General features: G+C 36.5%; 1 protein-coding gene across 1 annotated transcript in view; it reads right to left on the reverse strand.

The window, feature by feature from the left end:
* SKAP1 (src kinase associated phosphoprotein 1) overlaps window positions 1-12,126 on the reverse strand; it is a gene marked incomplete at its 5' end in the record, with an annotated part of 275,060 nt that overhangs the window by 154,812 nt on the left and 108,122 nt on the right. The gene's annotated exons all lie outside the window — the stretch shown is intronic.

Consider the following 12,126-nt stretch of genomic DNA (forward strand, 5'->3'; position numbering starts at 1 on the left):
AGCCTGAAATTTCTATTTAACAAGATGTTTGGGAGACTCAAGCTCCTGTTTAAGGAACAGAATACAATTTAAAAATTTTTTTTAAGAGATGGGGTTTTGCTATATTGCCCACTTTGGGGTATTGCTGTATTGAAACTCCTGGATTCAAGTGATTCTCCTGCCTCAGCCTTCAAGTAGCTGGGACTATAGGTGTGAGCCACCACACCCAGTTAAAATATAATTTAATAATTATCCAACATATGAATACCAGTGATGTTTTGGCTTAGACACCTTAATCACTTCTAAAATATAGATAAATAATATTAAGAGGCTGAGCTCAGTGACTCATGCCTGTAATCTCAGTACTTTAAGAGGCCAAGGTGGGAGGATCCTGGAGGCCAAAAGTTGGAGACCAGGTACTAAAGAGGCTGAGCCAGGAGGATCACTTGAGCCCAGGAGTTTGAGGCTGTAATGAGTTTGAGCAGAGATCATATTACTGCACTCCAGTCTGGGGAATAAAGTGAGACATTGTCTCCTAAAAAAAACAAAACAAAAACAAGAGACTCCAGCTCTGAGTTCCCTTGTAGGAGGATATTCAAGAATGAATGAGGCTGGGCCCTGGTGGCTCCCATCTGTAATATTAGCACTTTGGAAGGCCAGGGTTGGAGGATCACTTAAGGTCTGGAGTTTGAGACCAGCCTGAGCAAGAGTGAGACCCCATCTCTACTAAAAATAGAAAAATTACTAGGGTGGTGAAGAGCACCTGCAGTCCTGCTATTTGGGAGGCTGAGGTAGATGGACCACTTGAGCTCATGAGTTTGAGGTTGCAGTGAGCTATGTCAATACACTCTAGGTAGGGTGACAGAGCAAGACTCTGTCTCAAAAACAAACAACAAATAAGCTTCCCTCTGGTACTCAGCATAACTGATGAGAGAAGAGAAAAAAATTGCGATTAGGGTGGACTATGATAAAGAATTGGAGAAAGTTTTGTAAGGGAAGTTATGTTTAAAATTGTATCTAAAATTCACATGCACATATGATTAAGGCAGCATAACAGAATGATTAAAGCCAGGACAAAACCTGGAATCAGACTGCTGGTGTTCAAATCACAGTTCGACTCCCTCATGGTTTGAGACCTGGTTTCAGACTCTATTTGACTCCAGGTGCTTATAATAACCTCTGCCATCTACAGATGTATCAGGCTTGGTCCAATAAGAAAGCATGTAGAAAAGATGAAATGTTTGTTGACTTGGCTGACTGGTTACATTTCACTCTCATAATCTGGAGGCCGGCCAGGGGCAAGGTCTCAATGGTTCCTGAAGATCTTAGTGGTGGTCCATGGATCCCTCCACTGAAGTGAGTAGGGGCCAGTACAAGCTGCTGCTCTCTTCTGTTTCCCTCCAGGTGAGGAAATAACTCAGAATAAGGAGGACGAAGTGCTCTGTCTACCTGGCTGTTCTGTCTGGGCATCTTGTACCTAGCTGGTTCCCAGGGCAATAGGGGGACTTGAGCCAGTTTCCTTTTCTGAGACTTGACTCTACTTCCTCCCTGATGAATGCCCCAGATGCTAACCTGTTATTCTTTGAACACCATGATTGCTCAGTCTATTTTGATGCCATTTCCTGACTAGTTGTCTTAGACTGAGTGCTTTGCATGTAACTTTGAAATCCCTTGCCCAGTCTAAACTCAGCTTGTGGGGGAAAATCAGCTGCTCCCTGCCCTTTCATATTCGTAAGACTTCCTTTACTTCTCCCCCTGACTCCCATTCCTCTTTGCTAAATCTCTTTTCCTAGCGGGAGCCACCAACCTGTTGACTGGCCAACCCAACACCATTTATAGCAAACATCTGTAGTTGTTCTGATTTTATTGAGTATATCCTTTATAATAATGTTTTTTAAAAGTTGGTTATTGACAGAACTAATAAAGATAAGGAATAATTTGGGGAGGCCAATTTCTTTTAAGATATTCTGTATCAAAGAGGAACTTGATTTGTTTGAAATACTAGACAGACCACTCATAGGTAGTTAACAAGAACATAGAAGAGAAATTGCTTATGTCTTAGCATAGGTTATTTGCAAAATGACATTCCTTTTAGTGTACTCAGAGGCATGTGGGCTTATGGTAGGTTCTCCCAATTTTGAAGGTGATCTGTGAAGAGTACACAGGTACTTCTATGTTCAGATGTACTCTATCATCATATTCAGAAATACATCTGAAAAGCATTGTGGGGAACCATATATACTGTAAGCACTCAGGAATTCAGACATCTTGTCATTCTGTTACAATTTTCACGTTCACCTTACACTAGAGGACTTGATATCTATGTCAATTAGTATATGTTTTTAGCAATCCTAGAAGGTTGAATTTCTTTTTCTTTTCTTTTTTTTTTTGAGACAGAGTCTTACTATGTCACCCTCAGTAGAGTGCGTGGCATCACAGCTCACAGCAACCTCAAACTCTTGGGCTTAAGCAATTCTCTTGCCTCAGCCTCCCTAATAGCTGGGACTACAGGAGCCCACCAGGATGCCCAGCTATTTTTTTGTTGCAGTTATCATTGTTGTTTTATTTGGCCTGGGCTGGTTCAAACCCTAGCCTCAGTGTATGTGGTCAGTGCCCTACCTACTGAGCTATGGGCACCGCCCTCTTTTTCTTTTCTTTTCTTTCTTTCTTTGAGATTGGTTTTTGCTCTGTCTCCCAGGCTAGAGAGCAGTGGCCTCACCATCGCTCACTGCAACCTCAAACTCCTGGGCTCAAGTGGTCCTCTTGCCTCAGCCTCCCAAATAGCTGGGACTGCAAGTACTTACAACCACACCCAGCTAATTTTTCTATTTTTTTTTTCCAGAGATAGGGACTTGCTTATGTTCAGGCTGGCCTCGAATTCTTGTCCTCAAAGGTTGAAAATCTTAAAGAAGATTGAACTTCAGCCAAGTCTGGGAGGACCTGGCTTTCACCAGCTGCCAAAGAATTTCATGCAGGCATACATGATAAGACTGAAACCATTTGTATTTTTTCACAATTCAACAAAATTCTCCCACAGTAGTCGTTAAACTCTGATCAGGTCACCAGATTGGTAGTTTTCAGCACACTGAAATTCTTAGTTGCTGAGATTTATGAAAGTCATATTGAAAGACATGGAGGTATAGATTAGCCTACAAAGCAATTATGTGGGGAGTACTCTCCGAGTAAGCCTGAGGCCTCTTCTGACACACAGAGAAGGCCATTTTTTATGCTTTTGGTGTATTCACTCTCTAAGCTCTCCAGACCTTCACAGCCATCTTTAAATATTCTTTTGGTTTTTTTTCTTTATGGTCAGAATATTGCTAGGGGTGAGGAAAGAGGCATTTAGCAAAATATTTGAATAAGTGAATAAGATGGGAGTGGCAATTCTAGGACAGGAGAGAAAGCTTACTTTAACCTCCTCTCCTTTACATGATGTTGACTCCTTGTTCTGGTCATTTGGGGGTCTACAGTGAAAAAGAGAGCTCATAGAGCAATATTTCCCCTGAGCCCTTTTTGATCCTTTGGCTCTAAACAGATGCTGCATTTTTGTCATTCACATTTTTCTCTGGCAGAAATCATAACAGCTATTACATGCAATTTTGTGGTGAGAACAAGAGACAGGAATCCTGAATATTGTTCCTTAATCTGTTTCTCATTTTCTCAGACTTCTACTTTTGGAGTCAGATGTAAATTAACAATCCTGTGTTGACACAGCTGAGGTGTATGGTCTTGGGACAGTTACTTAGCCTCTGTGACTCTCCCGTTTCCAAATCTGTAAAATGGGGTGGGTAATATCTAGTTTACAGAATTACTGGGTGAGTTAAAACGAAATATTATGTGGAAAACAGCCGGCTCAGTGCCTAACACGTAAAGGGCTCTCAATAAATGACTGCAATTTTATTTTTTGATAGTAGTGACTTGGCTTGGGTAAAAGTATTAAAACAGGTGGGGGAGACTACCTCACATGCTAGGTGTAAGGAGGAAACATATAAACAAACATTTGAGAAGATGACAAATGAAGCATCATTCATTTTACCTTATTGAGAGGATTTGCTACATGACATTCAATTTTAGGTGTTTTTCTGTGTGGGATTATTGTTAGACCATGGTAGGGAAGCTATTTCAATTATATAGGGAGGCATGCAAGAAATGTGAAGCCTAGAGTACATCACAAGACTTATTTTCATAACCTTCAATGAAAGGCATTATGCAAGCATAATTTATACATTTTCACGTTTGTAATTATACCTAAACCACCTATACTCCCAGAAGATTTCATTATGTAATTCCTCAAACTTAACTTCAAATTTCCTTTATAAAGCAATGTGCCATTAAAAAAACTTCCTTAAAAGAAATCATTACTAATCACATATTTACGGTATACAGAAAAAATGCTCCCCTAAATATTCATATTTATATTGCCACATTAGTTACTCTGAAATTGTTATTGGATAAATCTAATCATTAGTTCAAGGCAGGTAAAATATTTATAAACAGGATTCAAATTGCCTGCATTCAGAGCCTTCATAAAGTCTTTTCAAATAAATTTTCCTCTAAAAATTCAGATATGTATTAATAGCCATTGCTGTGCACATTGTGGGTCATTTGCCTCCAATTCTGGCTCAGAATGGAGATAACGTAAACTATTTTTACTCCTCAGTTCTCCCCATGTCCTGCTAGATTTTTACAAGAAATTTCTCTGCAATATTGCCATTGCAATAGCATACATATAACTCTTCAAATAGAATTTCTACATATTGGAACCAGAAAAGCAAAGATGAAGTCTATGAATTTCCCAGTAAGCCTGGGTCTCACTCTGTTGTCCCAGGCGAGAGTGCTGTACTGTCATAGCTCACAGCAACCTCAAACTCTTGGGCTTAAATGTTCCTCCTGCCTCAGCCTCCCTGAGTAGCTGGGACTACAAGCTCCTGCCATCATGCCTGGTTAATTTTTTTAGTAGAGCTGGGCTCTTGCTTTTGCCCAGGCTGGTATTAAACTCCTGAGCTCAGGCAATCCACATGCCTCAGCCTTCCAGAGTGCTAGGATTACAGGTGTGCGCTATTGTACCCAGCCCACGCTTGACTCTTCCTCAAGAGCAAGAGTTCTTTTGGGTTTGAAATCAGCCTAATCAGCTCCCCCTTTCTTATAATTCTTTTTTGCATTGTTCATTTTAATCATCTAGATCAGCAGTTCCCAACCTTTTTGGCATGAGGGAATGGTTTCATGGAAGATAATTTTTCCATGAACTTGGGAAGGAAGAATGGTTTGGGGATGATTCAAGCACATTACATCTCCACCTCAGATCATCTGGCATTATATTCTAATAAGGAGTGCGCAACCTGGATCCCCGAATCCTCTGTTTACAGTAGGGTTCACATTCCTATGAGAATCTAATATGGCCACTTATCTGACAGGAGGTGGAGTTCAGGCAGTGATGATAATGATGGGGAGTGGCTATAAATACAGATGAAGCTTTCCTTGATCCACACTCACCTCCTGCTGTGTGGCCTAGTTCCTAACAAGCCATGAACTGCTCCATGGCCCAGAATTCAGGGACTGTAGATCTAGATAATTGTGATTATTTCATCAAAGTCATTTGGCAAATTGTACTAATGTCACAACTAGAACACAGGAGTGATTATTACCATTTGGCTCCACATTTCCATCCCCTAAAGTCAGCAACATCCCCCTAACCTGTAAAATTCACACGATAATAGAAAACAAAAAATATATCCATTACAATTAGCAACCTGTGCTTTAAGAGAATGGCAGGTGATTGCATTTGTTGAGTTGACACAAAAGTAAGACTATTGTATATTGTTCCAAGATTCTAACTAAAAGAGTTTACACAAAATATTAAACCTGCAGGTGTGAAAGGAAGTGATACATGATTACTAATAAAATGAAATAATGATATAATTCAAAGCCGAGCCATAGTTCTACTAGCCACAGAAATTTTTGGTAAGAAAGAAAAAAAAAGTAGCAGTTTCTGAAAAACAAAAATACCAATATAAAGCACCTTTTATATAAACTTCTCATTTTTATGTACTTTATGGCTATGAACTACTAAAACAGGGTTAAATTGATTAGTCTATTTGCTATTTGTTAGTTAAATGCTTCTCAGATTATAAGGATCATTAGTTTATCAATCATACCAGCCAGCTATACATAAGGTCTCAGACAAGAGACTACTTTGCTTATCAACACATATACACAAACAAGTAGGAAAGAAAGTCAATTTTAAAAAAGCGTATTTTGAATTATGCACAATAAGTATCTGATACAGTTAACCAAAATCTATTAGTATATTCTTACACCTTAAGAGGTATCATGATAAAAGCAGGTAATAGAATAAATTCAAAGTAAACCAAACTCAAAGCTAAGCCATAAACTTAAATTTAAAAAAGAAGGCTGGGCACAGTGACTCACAACTGTAATTCTAGCACTTTGAAAGGCTGAGGCAGGAAGATTGCTTGAGCCCAGGAGTTTGAGGCCAGCCTGGGCAAGAGCAAGACCTTGTCTTTAAAAAAATAAAATAGTTAGGGCTGGGTGTGGTAGCTCATACCTATAATCCTAGCACTCTGGGGAAGCCAAGGCAGGAGGATGGCATGAGCTCAGGAGTTTGAGACTAGCCTGACCAAGAATAAGACCCCATTTCCACCAAAAATAGAAAAATTAGCCTAGTGTTGTGGTGGGCACCTGTAGTCCCAGCTACTCAGGAGATTGAGACAGGAGGATTGCAAGAGCCTAGGAGTTTGAGGTTGCTGTGAGCTAGGTTGATGCCACAGCACTCTAGCTTGGGGCAACAGAATAAGACTCTGTCTGAAAAAAAAAAATTAAAAATAAAAAGAAATAAAAGTAAAAACATTAATCAGGAGCAGTGGTGTGTGCCTGTAGCCCAGCTATTCAAGAGACTGAGGAGAATCACTTCAAGAAGGAGCTGGAGCTATGATTTCACCACCGCATTCTAGCCTAAACAACAAAATGAGACCCTGTCTCACAAGAAAAAAAGAAAAGAAAAGAAGAGAAGAGACAAAAGTAAGAATGTGGACTGACTTAAGACAAACTTGGTATATCTTTAATTTAATTAATATGTATTTGGTAACAGTGGTATTTAATTTGACAAATATTTAATTCTTTTACAGATTATTTGCTAGTCCATCTGATTTGTATGAATTTGTGGGACAGTGGTAACATTTAATGAAGATATGTTCTGATTAATTATCTCTGAGTGATTTGTCTGACATACAGTGAGTTATGAAAGTCATCAATATGTGTAATTTCCCTTTATTTTTAAATAGCAATAACTCTTTCTCTATAAAAAGTTATATTTTAATGGGTTTATCAAGCTATAATTCATCAAAAACAATGGAGCACTAGCTGAGATTGTATCAAAATAGTGGCTGACGACCAGATTGAAAATAAATTTAAACATTTTAGTACTTGAGGCAGACTGCTAGAAGTCTTAGCAAACTTATCATAACTATGTCTACCTAAAGGCAAGCAACAGGAATGCTGGGAAATAAGCACAAAACAATGACTTTAAGAAAATACAAAAATGATATACACATATAAAATAAAAGTATATAAACTTGTGCAGTGTATAGCAATATAGCTACTTGTAATATAACGTGAATGGTGTGGCTTCAGGCAATTGAATAGAGAAGTGAAGCTGAACGCTGCTATACCAACCAAATGGCAAATGTGACACCTGATAATGTAAAACAGAGGCATCCCCAGGGCACCATGTAAAATTATTATAAAGCGGTGAAATAACAATATAAAGTTAATTTTATTAAAATTAACAATACTTCCCATCAGCACGAGACAATCTATATTCAAAATTAAAACAGTAGGAATGTTTATCCATTCAAGCATTCTGATAGGCTAAGTATTTCCTGACTGCTAAAAGAAATAAAGTTTCCAAGGCCCTTTTTTCTTTCTATTCATAAATACTCATCCTTATGCATAATATCATATTCAAAGTCTTGAAATTAAAAACATGTTTCCTTATGAAATTTGGTACATCTGGCATGTTGCCATAGAAATATCGCTGCCTACTATTTTTTAAAAAGAAACTTCTTGTCTTGGAAATAAACGAAGGGATAAATTGGGCATATTTTGCACTGTACCTTTCAAGTATAATGAATGGAAGTAGATAAAAATTAATAATGTCATGGCATCATTTAAATCTTAATGTTTACTATTACTTTCTATTATTTGCAAAACTGATCTGCATTCACTTGCCAGCTGTGAGCTTTTGTGTTAAGTAAAAATATCAACGTTTGGGATCCATTAGCTTTCAAAAAAGAATATTCAGAGTTTTGTACATGATTATAAAAAGAATACAAGTTCACTATGGAAAAAAATGAAAATACAAAAAGTATAAAGAAGAGAATAATATCATCCCTATTTTATATTACATGTATAACCTACACAAGGTGTTCCATTAGTAACACTTTGGAACACATCCTTTCAGTATTTTTATCTATGTAGCATAAGCATATATACATTTTAAATTGATATTTAATCAAAAGTAAACCTGAATGAAGACATGCCATATTACAAAATGTATTTTATTTTTTCACCTAAACTAAAGGAGCGTTTTGCAGCATGTACTATGTTTCACCTAAAGAGTAGCTGAAGTTATACGACAAACTACATCTGGTGAAGAACTGAACATTAGTTTAAAATCCAGTAGTTGACTAGTCAATACTACCCCAGAGTGGGGTGGTGGATATATTCTCAAAATTAGCATGAATTTTGTTATTAGGGGACAGAAGGGTTTAATTGGTGAGATCTCAAAATTTTGGGGAGTTTCTTCTAGGTATTTGGAAAATCTGTTTTATATGTTTACAAATCTAAATCCCTTAACTCTACTAAGATAAAGATTCCTCTATGAGGCCAGTTTTATGTCTTTAATGATTAGAAACCAGAAAACTTGGATTATAAAGTAAAGCAAGGGGCATTTTAAGAATTATCCGCCACTACAGGTATGATTTTAATGCTATTATCAGAGGAAAGAAACCAAATCATAAAAAATTATGTAACATTATTGTTTTAATTCAAGCCAAGAGACTCTAAGCTTACATTGAATGCTCATTCCCACTATTTAACCCTGGCCACTGAGCTGAGGATGTAACAGTAGGTGTGTTATCAGACAACTCACTAGAAATTTCAGAAGTTAGATGGATAAAGTTGGAAAAAATAAAAGACTCTCCCAGACTCTTTTCTTCTTCCTATATAATCTCTTTTATGTTTTTAAAGGGGCAAAGAAAATTCTCTTACACTCTACCTTAGCATACTCTATCTCTCTTTCCTTTTTCATTTTGCCCATATTTTATTATATCCATTGACCTCCTGAGGAATATGAACTACAAGAGGGCAGAGTTTTCTCACTGAAGTATCTATCCTCAGTGCTTAGAATAGTGCCTGGCACATAGTGGGTGCCCAATAAATATCTATTGAATAAATGAATGAGTTTTCTTTAATTGGATAATCAGGGTTAGCAGAAGTGAATTTTAAATATTTGATGCAAAAAATTTTATAAGAAACTAAAGATACTTCTGTTCAGAACTTGAATTTTTCTAACTTTGGAAGTACACAAATTTTTATACCTTTTGGCTTCCTCCATAGGTTTATTTTGATAATAGTGATTACTAAAGCCTACTTCATTAAATTTTTTTTTTTTTAGTTTCTGAAAACACATTTTTTTTGGGGGGGGGCACTGGTGCTGGAATAAAATGACTCCCTCTGTTCTCTGTCTTAAAAAAAAAAAATCCAGTACAACTCACTAATCCAGGCAGCTGCCTCATCTGTTCTCATCTATTCTGCCTCATCTATCCTGCTGGTAAGGACATTCTATATTCTATATTCCCATTGAACAAAAGGACCATTCCGAAAAATTTTCGTACTGGCAATCAAACCATTTTGTAAACAGGAACGCAGATTCCAGTGATAAGATGAGTGAGCAGGATGCAAGAACATCTTAAAGATCACCTGCCGCACTTGTGTTTGAGGTACTCAATGGCTGTTTACACCAAGTGCCATCTGGCTCTATAGATATAATAACAATTATTCCATTGAGGTGTGTAGCTCTCTAAATCATATTAATATACAATGATTCCACTAGTCTTATAGGAGTTGATGTCTTTGTGTGCTCCCATTTAACCTGGGTAATGCGCTAAAACAAGTCTGCCTCATCATTAAGAATTGATTTTTTATTTATGTGAATGTCACTGGCAATCCCATGATATCCCTTTGTAATTCAGTTGAACAGGACTGCACACTAGCGTTAATCTATTTTTATGGCATATCTTTAAAAATTTGCAACATCTTGCTACATTTGGATATTTATATAGAGATTTGTGTTCCCGCAGAAAGCTGTTGTTAGCTTTGGAGAACCATTTCATACAGCAATAGGGCAAGTACTTCATTAGCTATCTTATATCAGATAAGGGCTTATTTCTTTAAATTATTTAACCTTGGTAGAACCTACTAAAATCACATAAATTACAAATACACTAATGAAAATCATTAGTTAGCCAATTAAAAAAAACTCCAATAGGAATAAAATTAAACCATTTTCAAATCAGCCCTCTGGAAGCATTTTATGAAAATAATTTGGTGAATTTACCATGATTACACATTTCTTAATGTTGCTAGTGGTCACTCATTTAGACACTGACATTAACAACTATTCTGATGTGTTAAAGATGTGTAAAAAAGTCACATTGCTTTTTTCTGGCTAATTCAAAATCTGATTTAAAAAGTCGTAGTTATAATTATTTATAAATGTGCTTTAATGACGTTTGTTAATTAAAATATTGAGATTTAAAATAATAAGCACTACTAAAGACACATTTTTTTTTTAAATACCAGGAACAAAAAATTTACACTTTAAATCTAGTTTTCCTGAGAGTACTTAACAGGGTCATTAAATAATTACCTCATGGGGGAAGTCACCTTTTATGTTTAGATGAATATTACAGACTTGAACCTGTGTAGAAAGCAATAGCCAAATTCTTCCAAAAGCCACAGAATTTTGGTTATAGGGAGATTATGGTATGTTATACTCCAATTCCTTGCCTATTTTATGCTGCTGTTTTAAAGGCAGAATTGTTCTTGGCTGTTGAAATTAACATATACAATTAGTGATACATCAACTCATAAGAAAGTTAAGCAAAGTTTCAGGACATTCAAAGGAATGAGGCAATACTTCTTCAAATCTAAAGGGCTTTGCAGAACAGTATAACTGCTAACTACAAACTTCTTTAAGATGCTCGGTCTAGGAAAGTCTCTTGTGCATTGCATTGCATGGATTATTTAGACAACTAAAAAAGAAAAAAAGAAGAAAGAACATTGGGGCAAGTTCATTATTCTAATTTGAGAAGATATGTCCTAACAATTAAGGGCTCAAAGACTCATTCATAAAAATCTACATTTAAGTTAGAAGTGTGAAATCAATGTAGTTTTTGATGTAATATACTAATATCCACTCCTTAAACTGTAATTGTTACAAATATGTTTCCTAAGAGCTGTGTAAATTATCTTATGTACTGCATATGTTATAAATAACAAAGAAGGAACTATGTGCTTTTGTGTTCAATAAACAAATACCTTTAATGCTCAGATATCTGCACTAAAAATAAGTTCATAAAAAAGGTAGGGAAATTTTCTGTGCTCTTCAGTACTCTGTATGGGGAGAAATTATCAGGAATAATACACATGTCACTTTTAGAGTGTAGTATCGCTTCAAAACATTACAAAAAAAAAATACTCCACAGAAGATGATGAAAGATGGATTAATCGCCCAAATGCCTATAAATTGAGATTTAAAGTCAGAGATATTCCCTCGCTCACCCTGTTGTCTCACCCAGGTTCGGTTGGTCACATATTATATCCTGGCACACACAACATATACACTCCGGTCTAAAGTTAATCTTGGGGATTTAGTTTACAAGGGTTACAACTCAGATTTTAAAAACATGATCATGAGAGTGTATACAATACTAGTCTAATGACTCTAAGGTTTTCTTTTCATTAAAATAAGCCCTTATTTTAGGAATGAGCCAAGTAAACAGAGAACATGGAGTCAGTTTGAGATCTACTTCAGGGCTCACCTCAATCGAGTGAACAGTGAGTGCT

This window comes from Otolemur garnettii, unplaced genomic scaffold (assembly GCF_000181295.1).
Source record: "Otolemur garnettii isolate 467f Iridium unplaced genomic scaffold, OtoGar3 scaffold00018, whole genome shotgun sequence".
NCBI classification, from domain to species: Eukaryota; Metazoa; Chordata; class Mammalia; order Primates; family Galagidae; genus Otolemur; species Otolemur garnettii.